The sequence below is a fragment of the Prinia subflava genome, chromosome 5 (genome assembly GCF_021018805.1).
Source record: "Prinia subflava isolate CZ2003 ecotype Zambia chromosome 5, Cam_Psub_1.2, whole genome shotgun sequence".
In the NCBI taxonomy this organism is placed as follows: Eukaryota; Metazoa; Chordata; class Aves; order Passeriformes; family Cisticolidae; genus Prinia; species Prinia subflava.
The window spans coordinates 21,689,025-21,708,340 of record NC_086251.1 but is presented as its reverse complement, the minus strand read 5'-3'; the positions used below and the strand labels follow the sequence as shown (position 1 = coordinate 21,708,340).

Sequence of the window (19,316 nt, the reverse complement as noted above, 5' to 3'; positions counted from 1 at the left end):
ACTGAAATTAGGCATAATTCAGGTTTTTTTTTTTTTTTCTTCAGCAAAAAATGCTCTGTTGTTACCTTTTCTCCCAATTTTACTTATTATAAGCTTTGTTTTACTCCCCTCTACGCTATTATGTTATGCTCCTCTAAGTTAATTTAAAGGGACTGACTAGCACTGAATACATTTTGTTGTGGGCTAATTGGCTGGCCTTGCGTGCACTCTGCTATACTTTCTGTCACCCAGAAAACTTCATTTACTTTGCATGGTAGTGTTATGGGTTGCCTTTGTGGCAAAACCCCTCAAAACCCAAATCCAAACCAAAACAAAAAAGCATGGTAGAAAAGCCACACAGAGATGTGGTTATGTGCAGAGGAAATGTCTCTGTAAGGATAACTTTGGAATGGCTGGGTCAAAATGTGACTTGCAACTACAAAAAGACTTTATAACCACAAGGTTTTAGAAAAAGATTTGATTTGAAAAAATATGAAAGGTATTGTATGATTTATTGGGGTAAGTGAACATATAACAAATACCTGAAAAGAAGATGAGTTTTTCAGTGAATCTTTATGGAAAAGGGTTTAATACAAGCCTATTTTTAATAATAAATTAAAATACAAACAGGAATTATTGAAACACAGATAAATATAAGCTTTTTATTTATTGCATCATGATAATTCTGGAGGTTACTAGAAACTATTAGTGTTGGAGAACTTGCAGGACAGACAATTCTTTGAAAAGAGTCAGCATTGCACCAAGCTGGGGCTCGTAGAGGACTATAAAGTACATTTAACACATTATCTTGCTGCTGAAGTGTAAAGTTAAAATTAAAAAAGTAGAAATGCAATAGGAATATATGTATGCTGTAGTAGTATTTCCACTTCACTTAATGGCAGGCGGGGCATTTTGTTTACATCTGGGTGCTGGAGAAGTGTTGATAAATACAAAAATTGTGATAGTAGGATAAGAGGTTGGTGAATTTCCCAGGGGTTTGTAGTGTGGATTTTTACACTGAAGAGTGAGAGCAGTTCTTTTCATTCTCACTGCAGGTGAGACAAGAAGTTGTGGTTTTTATTTTCTAATTCTGGGAATATGATATTAAGGGTAACAGAACCATGGAAAAATAATGCCGCGGATGCTTTTTGTTAATAGTTTCTCAATGTTACTAGAGGGCAAGTAAGCAGAAGGCTGCCTGAACATCCTTGATTCTATTTCAGTAAATTAGTGTACGTGCTAGTGGATTATTTGAATTCTCTAGAAGTCCTGCATTTGGAGGATATTAATAAATAAAAGTAAGTGATACTGCTCTGAGGGTGTGGATGTTGAAAACATCTTACATATTTTACTGTCTTTCAACTTGCCATGTTTAATCATTATTATTCTCTTAGCTACAATGTTTCAAGCTCAAGACCCTCCACGGTGTAGACAACACTAATTATAACACCCTTGACTAATGTTTGTGTAAAATTTTATAATCACATCACTATTGCATCATGTTAATTAAATGTGGTTTCATATTTAGAGTATCTCACCTTATTTTACTTCCTTCTCTTACTACTTTTTCTCCCTTAAACACACAGTGCTAAACTTTCAGTAGTGCTTATTAAAACATAATATGTTTTTTTGTATGAGAATATAATTGGTTTCAGCTCTCCATGTTTAATAGTGATAGTTTTGGTCACTATTTGAGAATGGACTGTGAGACAAACTAATTTAAAGGACTTAATATTTTTACTTTTTCATTAAATCATTATACTCTTCCTCTTCCCTGAATTATTTTCTGTGATGTGCCATACCAATGTCTCCTTGAATGTCATTAAATGGATTGTTTTTCCCCCAGATTTTACATTTCTCAGGTTTAATTTCATTTTTTCTCACTCAGGCGTCTAATATTTTTACTCTGATGATCTTTGCTTCCATACACTGTAAGTAGATGATACTAGGTGCTAGATATTTCTGTGTGGTCACTGCAGGCCCTAATTACACTTATACTCTTAGGTGGCAGTCTTAATATTAAGTGGCTACATACATGGGTGTGAAACAAAGCTTCACTGCATTACCCAAGGCAGAGAGGCTGCACTGAACTGCTGCATTTTTAGGCAATTAAATTATAAAATATCTTTTAGCTGGTCCTGTGGAGACATTTCTAAGAGTCGAAGGAGGTGAGCTGCGCATGAATGAATCTTTGGAAATTTTTTCTTGTAAGAGACATAGTTTGGTGAGGGAAAGGCTACAGATACCTAAGTTTGACATGTAAAGGATCATTTTACCGTGTTTATATTTTGTTTGTTCTCTGTGAAGCCATACACGACTTTTGAACAAGTGGAAGTCATCAAACCAAGCAAGGGGCTATTGGCAATAAAGGAATCGTAGAACAGCTTGAGTCGGAAGGGCCCTTTCAAAGGTCATCTATTTCAACCCCTCTGTTGTGGGCAGGGACAACTTCCACTACATCAAGTTGCTTGTAGCCAGTGTGTATTTCTTTATGGCTAGATAAATGCAGGATGTCAGAATCACTGTTCCATGAAAGGCTGACAAAACTGGAAAGCTGCATCATGCTACAAGCACCCACTCCATGAGCACCTGCATGCCTTCACTTGTTTCTTTGTAAGAATTTGATGAAGCTTTAGATGGTGAGTGGGCTTGTTAGATCTAACCTACCATATTCTCTCACTGCAGCTTACCCTCAGTAATATCTTCTCTCAGTCTTGAAAGGTTAAAAATTACTAAAAGCTTCTAAGTATTTTTTTCTTATTATGTAGTGTGCTCATCTGTAAGATGGCTGAGGACTGGTTTACAGGGGTCACAAACAGTAAGGAACGAGCCTAATAATTTAGCTATTCAGTTAAAAAAATAAAATCAGGAAACAGAAGGAATACATTAATTTGTCAAAAATGCTTTAAATTCCCTGTTGACAGCAAGTTCCACAACACTGATGGAAATCTTATAATGCTTTGTTATTTTAGCATAAGAAATAAACTTGCCAACTATAGGTGCAAAATTTTTAAAATCAGTTTAATATCCCAGTAGAGGAAAAGTTATGCCCTCATAAACTTCTGTCAGAGCAGTAGAAATGAACTGTATATAGAGTATATATCTATGTATATATGTATAGAGTAGCCTTCATTTTCTTGCCAGCCTATTCCACTCTTAAATTGATTTTACAGCTAGAGTCTATTATTCAGTCTACCTGTTTCTTTTCTTCATGTGTTCTCATTAATACATATTGAAAAGGGATAAAGGGAGGTACTCTGGGATATAATATGCAGGATTTTCTTAAAATCCTTTTCCCATTAATATTCAAGGAAAATCTGATATTTTTTTACATAAGAAAAATGTTAGGGTTTTTTGGACACGATTCCAATTTCTGTTATACTGTCTGTTAAAGGCATTTTTGGTAGAAATTGCAAATACTTGCTTCCTGAAAATAAAAGCGTTGTTCCTGGTAGTACAAAATAAAACAGATATATTAAAATCCCTAGAGCTCAAGTAACACTAACCTATACATGAAACATATTTTGAGTATTATAAAATATTAATTTTACATGCTTACCCTTACAAATCAAGATTTAATTATGCAGGTTTTTTAATGAAATTATAGCATGTTCCTTTAAATTTCCCAGCTGTGGTAATGTATTTTCATGTATTTTCAGAATGTGGCTACTAAAAAAAACCAAGTGAATAAATTAATCTCACATTTTGTTTGTTTTGTCTTTCAGAAATGAATTCCTTTATTGGAAGAAATTGTGATTATTTACTGATTCAGAAAGAAAACAGACTGATGTTCTCTTGGGTGTTCTGAACAACATGTAAGTGTAGTAGGTTTGTTGTAACACTGATTATATCTTCAATTTAGGTAGTGATTATTATTTGATTTTAGCAAAGAAACCTTTGGATGCTTCTTAATGTATTTTTTTTACCACAGCAGCAGCTAAGGTACAGTGGCACATTGTCTGAGGCAATATCTCTCAGAAGATATTTTCGTCATCTTTTTTTACTTTGCACATTAATATTCATCAGGTTCTACTAATCATTTGTAAGCTTCACATAGGAAGGTTCATAGTGACACAAGTTAAAATCAATCCTAATTGATAAGAAAAACTCCAAAAGAAAAATTATACAGGGCCAACTTCATCAGGAAAATGACCTGGCACTAGATAAATACCTTTATTAGTTAACCTCCCCCCAAAATAGCAGTATTGTGACCTTTTCTGGTAAGAACTGCAAAAACACAACTACACAATGGCTGAGAGAAGTGTAAACTCTGATTAAAATTTTCAGTTTGGAGGAGATGCTAAGTAATAATAATTACTTTCTCTGACGTAATGCACTAGTGCAGAAAGGGAGGCTAAAAAGGCTGTTTGTTCTGTCCCAGGGCAATGTGTGTGCCATTCTCACTGCTCAGTAGCAGCGTTGTTTCTGGTGTTGCTGGTGGAAAAACACTCTTAACTTTTCTTGTGTTGATGTTTGATTTCATTGCTGTAAGGATTTCCTGCCTGATAAAGGCACAGTTCTTGAGGTTTGTGTTGGATCTCTGTTATTCGTTTGACTTTTGAAAGGCTAATTGATTCAGCTGTGTTAAAGGTGCTGTTTTTGTCTTTTCTGTGCATAGACATTTGTGGGGACAATTCATGGGCTCCAGTGTTGAGAGACTGAATATCTGTCATCAAAATAGTCATGCACTCACACAGAAAGAAGATTTTGAGCATCCTGGTTTTCAGTCTGATTTCTGTCACTGTTTTTAGAAATGCCCCAGTCCAGGAGTAGAGGAGATGGCACTGGCTGAGGTGATGTGCTGCATCTAGTGACTAGACAAACTTAAATGAGAGGTTTGACACACAGCCAGCCAGCTTGTCTTTGTTCAGCTGAACTTTCCAATAACTCTGAAAAATAAGGCAGTATTTTTGCAAATAAATTGGCAGTTGAAGGAAAGAGTAGTTTGAATCTGTTCAGCTGTAGGTGGGGATTCTCAAACTGGGATGTAAAAGCTCTGCAGTGGAAACTGCAGCGTGTCTGTGTTCTCTGCGGCAAGGCAGACAACAAGAAGCTGTGAAATGGGTCCTCTGGACAAAAAAAACGTGAAGGTGTGCTGTCAAAATTCTTGTTTTAGCTGAGCAGCTGACACAGATGTTTGTAGCTTCCTGCAGGAAAAATAGACTGATGGAAAATAAAATCACTGGGCATTCCTTTATCAACATCTAGATAGTTTTTGGTAAACTATCTGCTTCGTAAATACTTTCTGTGTCATGATCAGAGGATTTAAGATCAAGGTTTTCATTGTCAGGAAAAGCAAATAGATTTTTCATCATTGTGTTGAGAAGATTTTTTGGGAATTCTTTTATTTGATATGCTTATTAGATTTTTTGATAGAGGCCATCAATTTGAAATAAAAATTTAAATATCTTAGTACCATTTTATAGTCAAGACTAAAAGTTAGCTTTCAGTTGGCCTAAGATGACTGTGTAGCTTTTGGCTGTAGCTGGTCAGGAAGTCTCAGATTTCCATATGTGACATCCCATCAGTTACATTTTCTGCTATTACTGCATTTACAGTTTTACGATGCCTCGTCTTTCTCTCTGCTCTTTGGAGGACTCCTAGTCCCTGTTGTTGTGAAAGATTAGCAAAAGCTGTGCTGCACACAGTACTAATTTATGCACACAGCCTCCCTCAGTCTACGAGCTTCCAACATAACTGAACACACGTGCTGCAGGTGCCTGATTTTCAGCACATTCAGCTATCAAAGGTATCCTGGCAGCCACAGGGTGGTGTCAGTACTGGTGAGAACTGATCTATGTTTTGCAAGATTTTTTTTCACATCAGAAAATGCAGATTAGTGGAAACTAAAATGTGTGTCCTCAGCCTTTCATCCCAACTGGCTCCCTGATAACCTTTTGGAATGTCTGTGCTTTTCCACTAGAAGCTAATTAAACACGGCTCTCTCGTGGAGGCTGTCTGCCACAAAGCCTGGAAGGTAGAAATTGGGCTGTGCTCCAAGCTGGAGTGTTCTGGTGTTGGAAGGAGCTCCTAGGAACCCTGAAGGCCTGGAAGATGGGGTTGGGGCTGGAGCTCTCTGTGCTTTTAAAAGGCTTGTCTGGCTCAGAGGACTTAACTTCTGGGGTTAAATTAACTCCTACCCTTCAGATCAGTTCAAGGGATTTTTGAGATCTTGACAGTAGATTGAGGATCTGTGAACCTGAGGCACCTCATGACATGTTTCTTCTGCTTTTGTACTGCTTTAATCTCTTTCATTTGCTAGAGTTCTTCCTGATTCGGTTTGTTTTGTGGTTTTTTTTTTAATCATTATTTGATGGAATAGAAATTCTGTTAGGAGTTTTATTGCTGTGTGATTTGGGGGGTGAAAATTAATCATCTGAGTAGTACTGATAATAGTCCAGGTACATAATACCTTTAAGTGGTTTTATGTGGCTATTATTCTTCAGCTGAAAACACTGTTTGGGAATGATTGATTAAATTCTTTTCTCTAGTTAGAGACTTGGCTTCTAACTGGAAGCATTTTATACTGTGTAGTTACTTGAGACGCTGTTATTTGCAATTCAACAGGAAATGGCTCTAAGTAGGAGCAGGGAAATGAGTGACATTGTGTTAGGGGACTGTGTATCTCAAAATACACAGCTTCAGCTTGCATGCAAAAACATAATTTAGCTGTGATAATAGAAATTATATTTCAATCAGTATGCTCTTTGTTATTAATCCATTTTTCTCCTTTCATCTGAAGAGGTCCTAATAACACGTTAGACAAATCATACTCTTTAAAAACTGATTTGAAATAAAAACGCTTTTGAAGCCTTGTAATTTCAGGCATGCATTTTGTAATAATAATATGTTTCCTTGCTGCTAATGTATTGACACGTACTTGTAAATGTGCACAATGGTGTTCTTTTATTTTGGTCCAAGTTTATTGTTAGAAATTAAATCATTCTTCCTATAGGAGGTACAGTAAGATCACTAAATTTGAAGACCTAATAAAGACCTTAAGTTCTAAGCACTGCTTATTAATTTGGAGGGTTGAAGGCCTGAGGTTAACTTTTTCCTTTGGGGCAGAAGTGGTGTTTCAAGTAGTTATAAATCTTTGATTTATAACTGTTTCATCAGTTTCAATTACTGTCTGAAGGTGAGGAATGTGTAGTGTGTGCTCCCAAGCAAACACTTCTGTGTGTATTCTGCATAGCAGAACTCTCATATAGGTTAGGTTGTTTAGAGTCTCAACTATACATCTTTATGCAGCTACATTCTAGCTGACATTTTTTGTGATACAGAAAAAGACGCATACAAAGGCTTTTGGCTGTGATTATCTTTTTGGTTTCTAGGACCAGCTTGAAGAACAAAAAACTTGCTGTCAAAGATGTTGTGAAGTTATTGCTAATTTAGTAACATTTCTTAGTTTTTTCTGCTGCTTTTAGTCTAGCAAATCTTAGCTACCTAATATCCCCTTTTAGAAATACCCTTCTGAGGGAGTTTTTAAAAGCACCCTTTTGCGGGGGCAGCGGGGCAGAGGAAACAACTCCCCTCTGTGAATGTGGCTGTAGTGCTCCATCTGAGCATACCAATTCCTGACATTCTCCCTTTGTGCCACCCCAAAAGGGGGGTGGTGTTCCCAAAATCCTTGTCTTAAGGACCTTAAAGGGGCCTCTCAGCATTATTGTCTGCTGTCTTACAATCTTGCTGCTTCTTCTAGGGCTGATTTCACCACAAACCCTTTCCCCATATGGAGTCTTGCTTTCAGCATCCTTAAAGCTGTGTGAGTGAAATTGGATTGGATGAGTGGTCCGTGCTGCCACACATGAATTGACAGCCCATGGATAGGAAAACCCCACTCAACCTGTAAAGGGTCTTCTGGAGGAATGGGGACAAGGTCTTCATGTATTCCTGTCTCAAAACCCAGCAGCTTTAGGACTTCCTCATGGACCAGTGTCCAGCCTGAAGAAGTTCATTTTCTGCTTAAATCATACAAAGGCCAGGCTAGGATAGAAGAATCAGGAATACATGTCCTCCAAAGCGCCAGTAATAATGGATACAACCATGTGCATCATTGTTCAATGTTTTTTATCTGCTCTGGCGTCCTGTGGCCATCCTCCCCCAGGTGGGGCTTCTGCTCTGATGGCCATTCTAGGGCTACACTGGGACACTGCTTCCAGTGTGCCAGCGACTGACACCTGCACTAGAGGCTCCAAAGGGGATGGGGTGAGGGGCAGAGCACCACCACTTCACTGAACTTGATCTGCCCCCTCCCACACACACTGTAGCTGCTTTGAACCAGTCATCATTTTTTCAGTCTTTCTCAGACTGCTGAGGCACTGGCCGTACAAAAAATTGATTGGAAATGTTTCAAGCATTAATGTCTGTGAGAAAGTATAGCTAATATTATTAGGTGTCTGAGCTGCTTCCACTCACCGAGGGCAGAAAGTGGAAGAATAAAAAGGAGGCTTTGAGTAGAGTACTTCAAAACAACATGCAGCTTAAGCTAGTTGTCATAAATCTTCATGTATACTGAATGCAGTTGTTTATGCAGTTGTTTATGCTTAAATTACATTTACTTTATTTCTATTAATTAGATATAGTTGCATTGCTCAGATACTTTCATCCTGAGCAACTTAGTACATTGAGTGTTATTTATACCGTGTATCACGTGTTAAATACAACCTTATTCCCAAACTCTGACTGACTTACAGGCTTTCAGTTATGAGACTGCAGCTCTGGTTGACAGTGAAATTACTACAAAATTGTTTTGTCACCAAAGTCCCCTTGGGACAGAAATAAGATTATGTCCTGAGCATCATCATTTTATGATCTTAGCATTTAAAATATTTCTGGTAGATATGGCATGATTGATACCAATCAGTTAGCTGAAGCTTCTTAAGTTATAGCCTAAATGCTGACAAATGCTTTCCGCTCCCACCCCCAGTGTCCTTAAAGCTTTGGTATATTTACATATAAACAGCTTCTGAAGATGAAAAATTAAACAAACATGTTATCCACTATTATTCTCCATGACTGTCCTTTAAAATGCCAGGAAAACAATTCTAGATTTGAATTTGCCCAAATAGGAGTGTTCTTGGTTTTGCAGAAAGGCTTGAAGGATTGTTTTGTTCTTAAACACTTTTTGTTGAATGGTCCTGTGATCTTTTAGGCCAGAGAATCAAAAGCTCTCAGAGGAGACTGAAAAACAGGAAATGCTGTGGTTTTGGATATACTTGTTATGGACTCTTTTTCTGTTGAACAGAGGGAAGTTTCCCTGGTGCAGGCTCAGGGATGCTGCTTTGCTGGAGAGTTTTCTCCTGTTTCCAGGGTTGTTGTTTGGCCTGGCTGCTGCAGAGGTGCAGGGCTGCTGTCACACAGCTGGCAGCTTGGCCCTAGCACAGGGAGCAGCTGCCCGTGCCCCGGGTGAGAGCTGAAAGGCTGCAGCTGGGTTTGGAAGCGAGGTGTGTGCCAAGACCAGATAGACGATGAAATGATCCTGTTTTGAGGGAAAATTTTGATACAAGCCTTATAGTACTTTGAACTTGGTATAGCAAAGAGGTGTAAGAGAGTTGCACTTCTCCCGTTCTGAAAAGTGGTGTTTGAAATTCCCTAGTTTTGAGGTATTGATATCAAAACCGCTGTTGGGTGCTTCTTTGTTGCTGCTGTTTCACTGGCATCCTGACAGTCCTTGTCTTTGTTGAAGTTTCATTCTGTTACAGCTCTTCTGTTTGATAAATGTTTCAAACTGTTTCATTTAAAGAAGAGCCGGATACTCTAGTGATTCTTATGAAGTATATCCTGCATTTGTTGTTGAGCAAAGGGGTAGAATTGATACAATAAAGTTGTATCTGTGGTGTGCAAAATGGATACCAAAAATTTCACCTCTCTTTCTTATCTCTGGAAACTGCGTTATACCTGAAAACAAGTTCCAGCTCTACAAATGCATTTTTTGTTGTGACCATAGTAGATATTCCTAATATTTTTCTCATTAAAAATTAAGGCAAATATATGGTAGTATAGTTTTTACACTTGCTTTGCACAGTTGTTTTTCTAGCAGACCTGCTTCCCTCAAAGATAATGTATGTCTGCCTAAATAATCTAAATATCAATGTCAAAGAGAAGATATATCACTTCAGTTCTGGTATTCATTGCCAGTTTTTTTAGAGAATTGTCACTTCTGTAAATAGAAATATTTCAAGCATTGGGAAAGAGTAATTAAGTTTAGATAATATTGTTTGGCTAAAATAAAACTAAATTAATTTCTTCACTAAATTCAATTCTAAATCTATTCAGAGTTCTGGAATATTAATTTACCAACATCCACTCCACACACATAGTCACTCACTTGTGTTTGCTACCTAATTCTATGTTGTTCTTTTGGAGGATGATAATACTGTCTGCAATTATAAATATCTGTGTTAATTCATTCTCATTCATTTGGGTGCTCTGTGTATGTATACATTATATATTTTTTAAGGCAATGTGCCTTGTGCTTTGAGAAAACAATGCTGTTAATTATGGTATTGCTATGACCACGTACTTCTGCCTGAAGAAGCCACATGCTTTCCTGACATTGACTCCCACTGTAATGAGAATAGAAGGACAGGAAAGAGAGAGCAAGTGAAAATGCATGTTTGTGAGTAATATCAGCCACTTAATCTCATTTGAAATAGTAAAATAAATTCTGGTAAAGAAGTTTTCTTTAGTAGGTTATGCAGCCAAAAATGCATGGTAAATCACCTACAGTTGGCTAATGAATATGATTGATAAATAAGGCACATATTTCTCTGGCTCATCTTCTTCCACTTGTGTCCATAAATAGAAAGTGTAAATACGCAGAGAAAGGCAAAAGTGCATTAAAATAGGAAACACCTGAAATTTCACAAGGTGATCAGCATAAAATAATTAAATGCTGTAAATTGTTTTATTAAGCAGCCATTTTATTGAACAGTCACCCCAGTTTTGTTGCTGTCACCTACATAAGCTTAGACCACATTAAATTCTGCATTGTTTTCTACTTGATATGCTACACATCTGAAGTCATGGGGGGACCTGTGGCTGGAGTAATCTGTGAAGGCTACCAGGCAATGTGAAAAATACAGCTACTGTCACCCTAAACACATCTGAGATGAATCAGAGCAGCAATGTAGCTTTAAATGCCCCTGCTGCTGCACACCATGAACCTGAAAATGGATCACTCCTGTTCTCCAGAACACAGTCAAAATGTCCCAACAACAGAATGAGAGGCCTTCCACAAGCTGTCTCAAGGCTCTGAGGGTATAATTCTTGGAAAGCTCCTTGGCTGAGCCCAGAGCAGTAAACACTGGTAGCACTTTCTGCAGCAGCCCTTTTCAATCAGCCTGTGAGCTTTGAGTCAGTCAATACTGCAAGGACAGACTGCATTTTCACATCTTAGCACACAGTTGGTAGGAATACTCTTTTGGGTATGGAGAGCTGCATTAAGTGGAAGAGCTGACCAAAACTATTATTGCAACAGTTCTGGAGCTACAGAGTAGTCTGTTCTACTGTTCTGACCTGAGTTATGGGGGGCAGACATCTGAATGCAGGTATAGCCCTAGATGATAGCTATTAGATATTCTTATATCCCTCTCTTGTTTTTTCTCAACTTGAGATAACTGTGTTTCTGTGAGTTTTAGGTGGTTTGATTTGATTTGAAAAAAAAAAAAAAAAAAAAAGGTCAAAATTTTAAAGTAACTTCAGAAAAGTGGGCATCAAAGAAATCTATTTGAGGCTGCTGTGATTTTTTCCTAAGGGAATGGTTCTTTTTCAGAGTGCTATGAGACAAAGCTATCATTTAGCAAAAGATGGGATTTTACACAAGATTCATACTCTTGGCATCTCTGTTAGAAAGTGCTTAGAAGATTTTCTCTTTCAAATATTATTAACTTGGATAAATGCCCATGTTTCATGCTCCAATTACCGTACATATTTTTAATGCTAATATCTTAGTAAAACAATTGGTAAAAATAGTGGTGTAAAAATGGTGAATACTTAATTTATATTTCTTAGATGAAAAATAGAAAATATAAAAGAAAATACCTTTTGTTTCCCTTTCACTCTATCAATCCATTTTGACCCACTTTTCAAACTTCCATGGAAGCATTTAGCCAGAGACATGGGAAAGACATCAGAAATATGAGCAGCAATAGTGTTTTCACTAATGGAAAGTAACCTTTGTAATCTTTTGTACTGTTTGTATGGACTAATTGATGTTTACATCTATGCTGTACCTGCCCTCTTTAGAAAACAAAACCCAACAACCCATTCCTAAAAAATATTTAAGCTTTATGAAACAAATCAGACATACTTTATGGAGTGTTAACTCCATGTCTTTAGTTATTCCTGTTTTGTGTAATACTTCCAGATGATAATTATTTGTTAAATGCCATCAGATATTGTCCAAAGAAGGCTTTTTGCTTCTTGCCTTTATGGCATTACAGAATTTACCTTTGCTGTATTTTGTTGTCTGCATTCTTCTGCTAAAACACAGAAAGTGATTTCTTCACATAGAATAAAACCCCAGAGAACACCTTTAAAAGCATTCACATATTCCTTTTCAACATGTAATAGGCTACGTGTGGTTATCCATAGATTATGAAATCTGGCATTTGTTGAATGTGAATGTGGCTCGTTGGGCTTGTTGCAGCTTTTCCAATCAAAATCATTCTATGTTTGTGCAGCTCACAGTTGGCAATTCTGTTAGAGTTAGGTGCTGCTCAAGGCAAGGAAGGACTGCAGATGGAACACCCTCATTTTGTATTGGGGGTCCCAAATATTTTGACTTCTGCTGGCAGAAAACTGCCCCAAGCTTTTGTTTGTATGCAGCATAGGAAGAGAGATGCATGATCACGGTGTGTAATATTCCTTTATTAAAGGAGGTCTTCATACCAGCCTAAATACACTTCATCAAGGTGACTTAGTGAACTGAGGCATGGATTATTTTTTTTTTAGATTAAAAAACCAACCAACCAACCAAACAAACAAACCCAAAAAACCACAAATAAACCAAGAAAACAAAACAAAAACCCAACAAAACCCAACCAAAACAACAACAACAAAAACCTAAATAAAAATGCAATATATATGTTTAAAGTCAAAGTAAGAGGCTACAAACCCAGAGAAGTCTTCCACATGTACAGGAAGGTTCAAAGAAACCTGATGAATGGGATGATAAAAGTAATTAAATCTATTTAAGGGGAAGACTTGCTGTCTGTCAGTATATTGACAAATTGGGAAATTCATGGATGAAATCCTACAGGAATAATAGGATCATTATATGTACTAATGAATTAGACTGTCCCATTTCTTGAATTTTTGGAGTAGGGTCTGTGCAGAGGACCTTCACAAAAAATGAACTTGTGGAAATAATATTTATAAAGGATTGCAGAAAAAGAATTTCAAATGAAAGCTTGAAGAATACAGCAAGAAAGGATGTAGTAACAAAGAGCTTTTGTGCAACATGCTATATGGCTCTGAAGAAATAGTGTATGACAAATGCTTTGCAACTTTTCCTTGTGTTTTGTTTTTACCAAGAGGATAATACTACTTCTGAAATTAATAATTGAAGGAAGAACTGACAGTAGAGTTTCTTCCCTGATAAGACTTGCTGAGCTCCAGGGCCTTACCCTTAGGAGAACCCTTGTTTCTCAGACAGAGGCTATTGAAGATGAGCCTGATTTTTCACAGGACAGATGTAAGTCTTGTTTGCTACAGTTGGGAAAAATCCATAAAATTTAATTTTTCCCTCTTGAGAACTTTTCTCCTGTGCTTCATGATGTGTACCTTCTGAGCTCATAAGAACAACTATTTTACTGAACAAAACATTCTAGCAAACTTCACTTATGCTACTTTTCAGGTCAAGGAGAGTAAAATTAAAAGAGGTAATGCCAGTAAAAGCCTCACTGAAAGATTTCAGAGATTACGGCAATACAAGAAAAGTAAACACCAGATGCTATTTGCAAATCAGAGTTGCTCCATTGTAAAATTAAGCAGAATAAATAAGTAAAGAGCAGAACAGTTTCAGCACTGTATGGTTTTCTGAGTCGCTGGCAGATTTGGGGTAAAAGATTCTTCCCAGTACACCTGGTGAACTGTGTACAATCAATGCTTTGCACTCAAAGGTTTCAGGGAAAAAAAGTTAAGTAACTTCTCATTTCCTATTAGTTAAGTAACTTTTCATTTGTTATTTCTTTGTCTTTCTGAAAGCTTACAGTGATAGGCATGATTCCTTTTAATGTGGAGCCTGAAACACACAGGAAGTGTAATATCAGCATTAATACCTAAGATTTAGGCTGTTTTCTAATATATTTTAATCCCTGGGAATGGTCAGCTAGATTTTTCTCAAATAATTTTTCATTTCAGATGCATTCCAAGTGATTTATCCTGATGCATTTGCCAGATGAATCATTTGCTTTAATGTTGATTATGCTGCCTAGACTAATCTGATGGAGATAACTGTATTTAATGGTTAGAACAATACTGAGAGTGGCTGTTTGTTGGTTGTATCATTGATAAACTGTTTGGACATTAAATATTTCTTTTCCTTATTTGGTACCTGTGAGCAAATGTTAATCTGCTGCAGGTTAATTGTAAGAGAACCTTCAAAATTACACCAAAATCTGCCATAGAAACTAAGTGAAAACAATAATACTGCTTTTCTACTGATAAGATAAACTGTCCAATGCTGAGATATATATATATATATTTATATAAAAATCTTGTGATTTCAAAAATAATTCCTGAAGGAACCAAAAACTGGTGGCTAATGGCTCGTTGCAGTGAAACTGTGAAAGCTTAGAATAGTTCTAGCAATAACAAACTGTTTCTGGTAATAACAAGCTATATTTACACTGTAGAAATCTATCAGAATATACTACGAGAAAATTAACTCCACCCCAGCTAAACCCAGCACAACTTACTATACATAACAGCAATTTGTTAACTGACTTGTGAACAATTAGCCAATTATCTTTGCACATGCTCAGTAAGGTTTGCAGTGTATTGATAAAGCTGCACCACCCTCACATCATCTTTACAAGGCAAAAAATTGTCTGACATTCTGGTAATGATTGTCAGATAATGAATATATATGTAGGCTATATGTTCTTGTGAAACAAGAAATAGAGAGAGAGAGAGAGAGAAACCTAGATGCAGCAAAAAGTAGCAATTAGAATAATGGTAGGTGGTAAGACACAGGAATAGGTAAATAATGATGCACATTTCTATATTTTTTTATTTCTTAATTTAGCTTTTTATGTAAAGCTTTGAGATATTTACACTTAATTTCAGAAGACATTTTCATTTTCTCTTTGATATGTTCATGTTTTGATAATGCAATGAGAAATGAAATCATGATGTTTGCAAATGAATAATTCTACTTTACATAAATTTCTTCAGTGGAGCAGAAAGTTGTCAAATACAAACCCATCGAGATTATTATGCTGAAAAGACAGCATTCAACAGTTATATCATGGCTCTAAAGATCTTTTTCAAAATGTCTGAATGTATTTTGTGTATGTTCTAAACCCAAATTTCTGATTTGCCATATTTATTTTAGGAATACAGAGTTCTTGATCTGTGTACTGTATGAATTAACCATCAGTTTAAAATCCCAGAAAACAGAAGCCTAATCAGTTTTAGATAGCAGAAATCAACTAAGTTGATAAACTCAAGTCAGCTCCACTTTGAAGGGAGTGATACATCATTAACTGATAGCTCAGACACAAGCAATTGGAATAAGAGATATAATCCACTCCTAGACTGTCAGCTAGAAAACCTTAACAGTTTCTCAGCTCGCCAGTGGATTTTGTTAGCGGGTTTGTGATGTTTGTTACTCGAGTCCCTTACTTCCCTCAGCTTTAAAAATGAATGTTATACGTACTGATTATTTATTAGATACTTTGAGATGAACTGTAGAGAAAAATGAAAATTTGATAAGTGTGTTCAAGTAATTCTTGTGCTTTGCTCCTCTTTGGCAAAAAGTGCAGGAAACCAAACCAGTTAGGAATAAAAATAAGTTTTTAAAATTATTTCTTATATACTTTAAGAGACCTTAATTTCAGCAAATCATTATTTTTCAGTGAGACTTCATTTCTGTAGAATATTTCTGAGCAACTATAAATTAAACCATCAGTTTATACAACTGCTAATATTTTAACTGAGAGAGCACAACTCCTTCTTTTGTGTTTTGTCTCCTTATTATACTTATCTGATTGCATAGTCCATGTTATGATCAATCATGATTCAAATATAAGTTTAGGTTGTTTTCCCAATTCCTTTGCCTTCAGTCTGACAGCTGCTCCCTTGACATCTCCCCAGACTAGTCAGACCTTAGAAGTAAATAATGACAGGCAAACTAAGAACTGTCTCTCATGCTGACAGTCATTTTTCATTCCTGAAAGATACTGTCAGTTTCTTGGATGACTGCTTGAGCTTCTTGGACTACAGCCACATTTGTTTTATTTTTGAGAAGTTCAAGAGATAGCATTGTGAAATGAGTGACCCTTTTCATCCTTCATCTTGAAAAAAATAGTGAAAATGACCAGGTTGCTCCATTTCAACATAAATTTAGCATTTTCTCTTTCTTTCTTCAGACAAAGTGAAAGTAAATGGAATTTTATTCCCTTGAAATTGTTTTGAGTAACTTAATCCACTGATTTTTTCCAGTAGTCAAAATGGGTAAACATATCACCAAAAGTATCTATTTTTGCACATGCAGTTTCTAATGTGTTTCCCTGGTGTTTCTGATCCCTTCAAATAAGTGCTGTTGTGAAAAAGTAGAAACAAAGGAGAAATAAGTTTGCTTTAACAAAGTAGCCATGAGATGTTAATGAATAATTCCTGCATTGAAATAAGAATTCTTTCTGCTCTTATTATTTCAATGAGGATGCAGTGCCATAAGACATATGGGGTCAGTCTTGAGTACATGAAGGGGAAATCCACAAATACCAGGAACAGAAAATGCTGACTGACCCATTAGATAAAATTGTTCAATAAATCTGTAAAAAAATAGATAAATCACCAAAAAGTGTCCTTTTTCTTTTCCAGTCATAGAAGAAAAACAGGCAGTGTGCACTTTTCCCGTGAAAATGGAATGAATGAAATGTTCAGTAGCATTCTCTACGGAGGGGCTGGAAATTTAAATATAAATAACTCACTTTCATGATGACAGTGCATCCAAAAAATCCTTTGAATTTAGGCCAAACAGCCCTAGAGAAAATGAGAAATTCCTAATGCTTCCTGCCAAAGAAAAATAAATATGATTCCAAATTGAAACCCGTGAAGACAGTTGCATATCTATGATTATGTTATGCAGTGGAAGTGTTGTTTAATTACATGAAAACCAGTTGTAGGTCATGGATTTTAACCCTCAACACAAACATAAGATAGGGTAACTGTTAATCTTTTAGCCTGACTTCATGATATTATGCTTTTCCTTTTTACTTTTCAACCAAAGATACAGGAAATCCACATTTTAGATTTACCCAAAAAAAAAAAAAAAAGGAAAAAAGGCAAATTGTATTACATTTCATTCAACAAAAATACATAAAAATTTGAGTGGAAATATAATTTGTGTGCTTGCCTATTTTGTTGCTTTTTGAAATCTTTCTTTTGGTACTTTGGGCTTTATTTTTTATCTCTATGCAGAGGTAAAGTATATATAAGTACAGGTATTTAACATACAACAGATATTCAGAGTTCTGACTTATTCCTTGATAAATTGTAAGCTAATTTGTATGTGTTCTTGTCACTTCATGGAAAACCTTCATTGTAAGTCTAGGGGTTTTTCCTTATTGGAATATATCCAAAATGTCTCTTGAAAATCTCACATCAGAAGAAATAAATGTGCCATGCTAGTAATGGATGCTAAAGTGAGTGGAGAAATAGCATTAAGAAGGAAATACCATTATATTTGGTGCATAGCTAGCCTGAGTAATCTACACACTTACAGAAATTACAGAAATCAGGTATTCAGAAAGGGATTAGACTTGTAGAGTTAATAATGAGAATATCTGCAATGGTATTAGTGAAAAGCGTATCTGTAAGGATTATAGTATTTATTATTACAGGACATACATTCAACACGTTCTTGGTATTAGAGATAAATGTGCTTCTTTGGCTAAAGCATAATTATAAAATTCTCATTTCACTATTCTATTAAGGTTAAAATAATGGAGCAACTCAGATTTAACATGGCACTTTGAAAATCGGGATTTATTTTGAGTTACAGATATACTCTAATGCTGAAGGCAACAGAAATAGAATGGGGGGAAATTCCAAATACGTCAGGGAGAAACTTCATTGATGGATGTCTTTGTCTTGGCAGTACAGAGCATCATCTTGTTTTTGGTTAATCACTGTACAAATTTTATGGTGTATAATTATCTTTAATTATAGAGATACACAACCCTTATTATGCTGAAAGGAAGATGATAGTTGTGCACAATTAAACAACCTTCTTCTATATCTTTTTATTTCTGAAAAGAGTATAGGATTATAATAATCGTAGGTGTTTCTTCTGTCAGTTTTGGAGCAGTATACATAACAATTATTGCTATTATCTACTTTCATCACTCATTAAACAGCTTTGAAGGACTAGGAGAAATATCTTCATTTGTGTCAGTAGCTGGCAAAGTTGTAGAACAGCAGCAGGAAAATGATGAGGCTAAAACTGTATTGGTGTTTCACTCTACAAATGATCTGAGGCACTGGTCTGGTACTGCTGGGGATGGGCGGTCCTCTGTCACCCAGAATTTACCATGGTTGCTTCTTAGTCAGGAATGACTGAGTAGTTTCAAGGTCAGGAAGGAAATCCTGTTAGCACTTGAGAAATCCAAACCAGGCTTTGGACAGCAAGAAGTCTGGAAATGTGTCTGCAAAGTGCTCCAATGTAGATATGCCTCTCCCTGAGGGAAAGAAACTTCTCCGTGCCTGTTGGACCTTATTGAAACCATGCAGGGCTGTGAAGGTTCTTGATTATGCAACTGGAAAAGCAGTATATCTTATTTACAAAATTAAAATAAGACGTGTTTTTGCTTTTGAACAAGCAGGAGTATATCATGGAGTGTATTGCTGTCTGTCAAAGCTGGTAATGTAGTTCCAGATCATTCTCCTGAATATAATTTCTCAGAAATTCTTCCATCTTCCCTTTTTCAAGCAAAACTGGAACATACTAAGAGCCTTGTGTTGATTCAAAGGAAAACTGCTGCTACAGGGGCAGAGAACTGGCAGCTTCCCAGAGGCTTCCTGCACCTTGTTTCTTGCTGTGTCCCATGCAGACCAGAGAGGAGGGACTACCCTTGTCCATGGTGAAATCATGTGAGGGGTGCAGA

The 19,316-nt window shown here is 36.3% G+C and overlaps 1 protein-coding gene across 5 annotated transcripts in view; it reads left to right on the top strand.

Annotated features, from left to right (window-relative positions):
- The window catches only part of LRRC4C (leucine rich repeat containing 4C), a 476,199-nt gene that overhangs the window by 187,756 nt on the left and 269,127 nt on the right, over positions 1-19,316 (top strand). For all 5 annotated transcript variants that reach the window (XR_010080531.1, XR_010080532.1, XM_063398336.1 and 2 more), the window contains exon 2: positions 3,705-3,794. The gene's annotated coding sequence lies outside the window, so the exon portion shown is untranslated. The remainder of the gene's footprint in view (positions 1-3,704; positions 3,795-19,316) is intronic.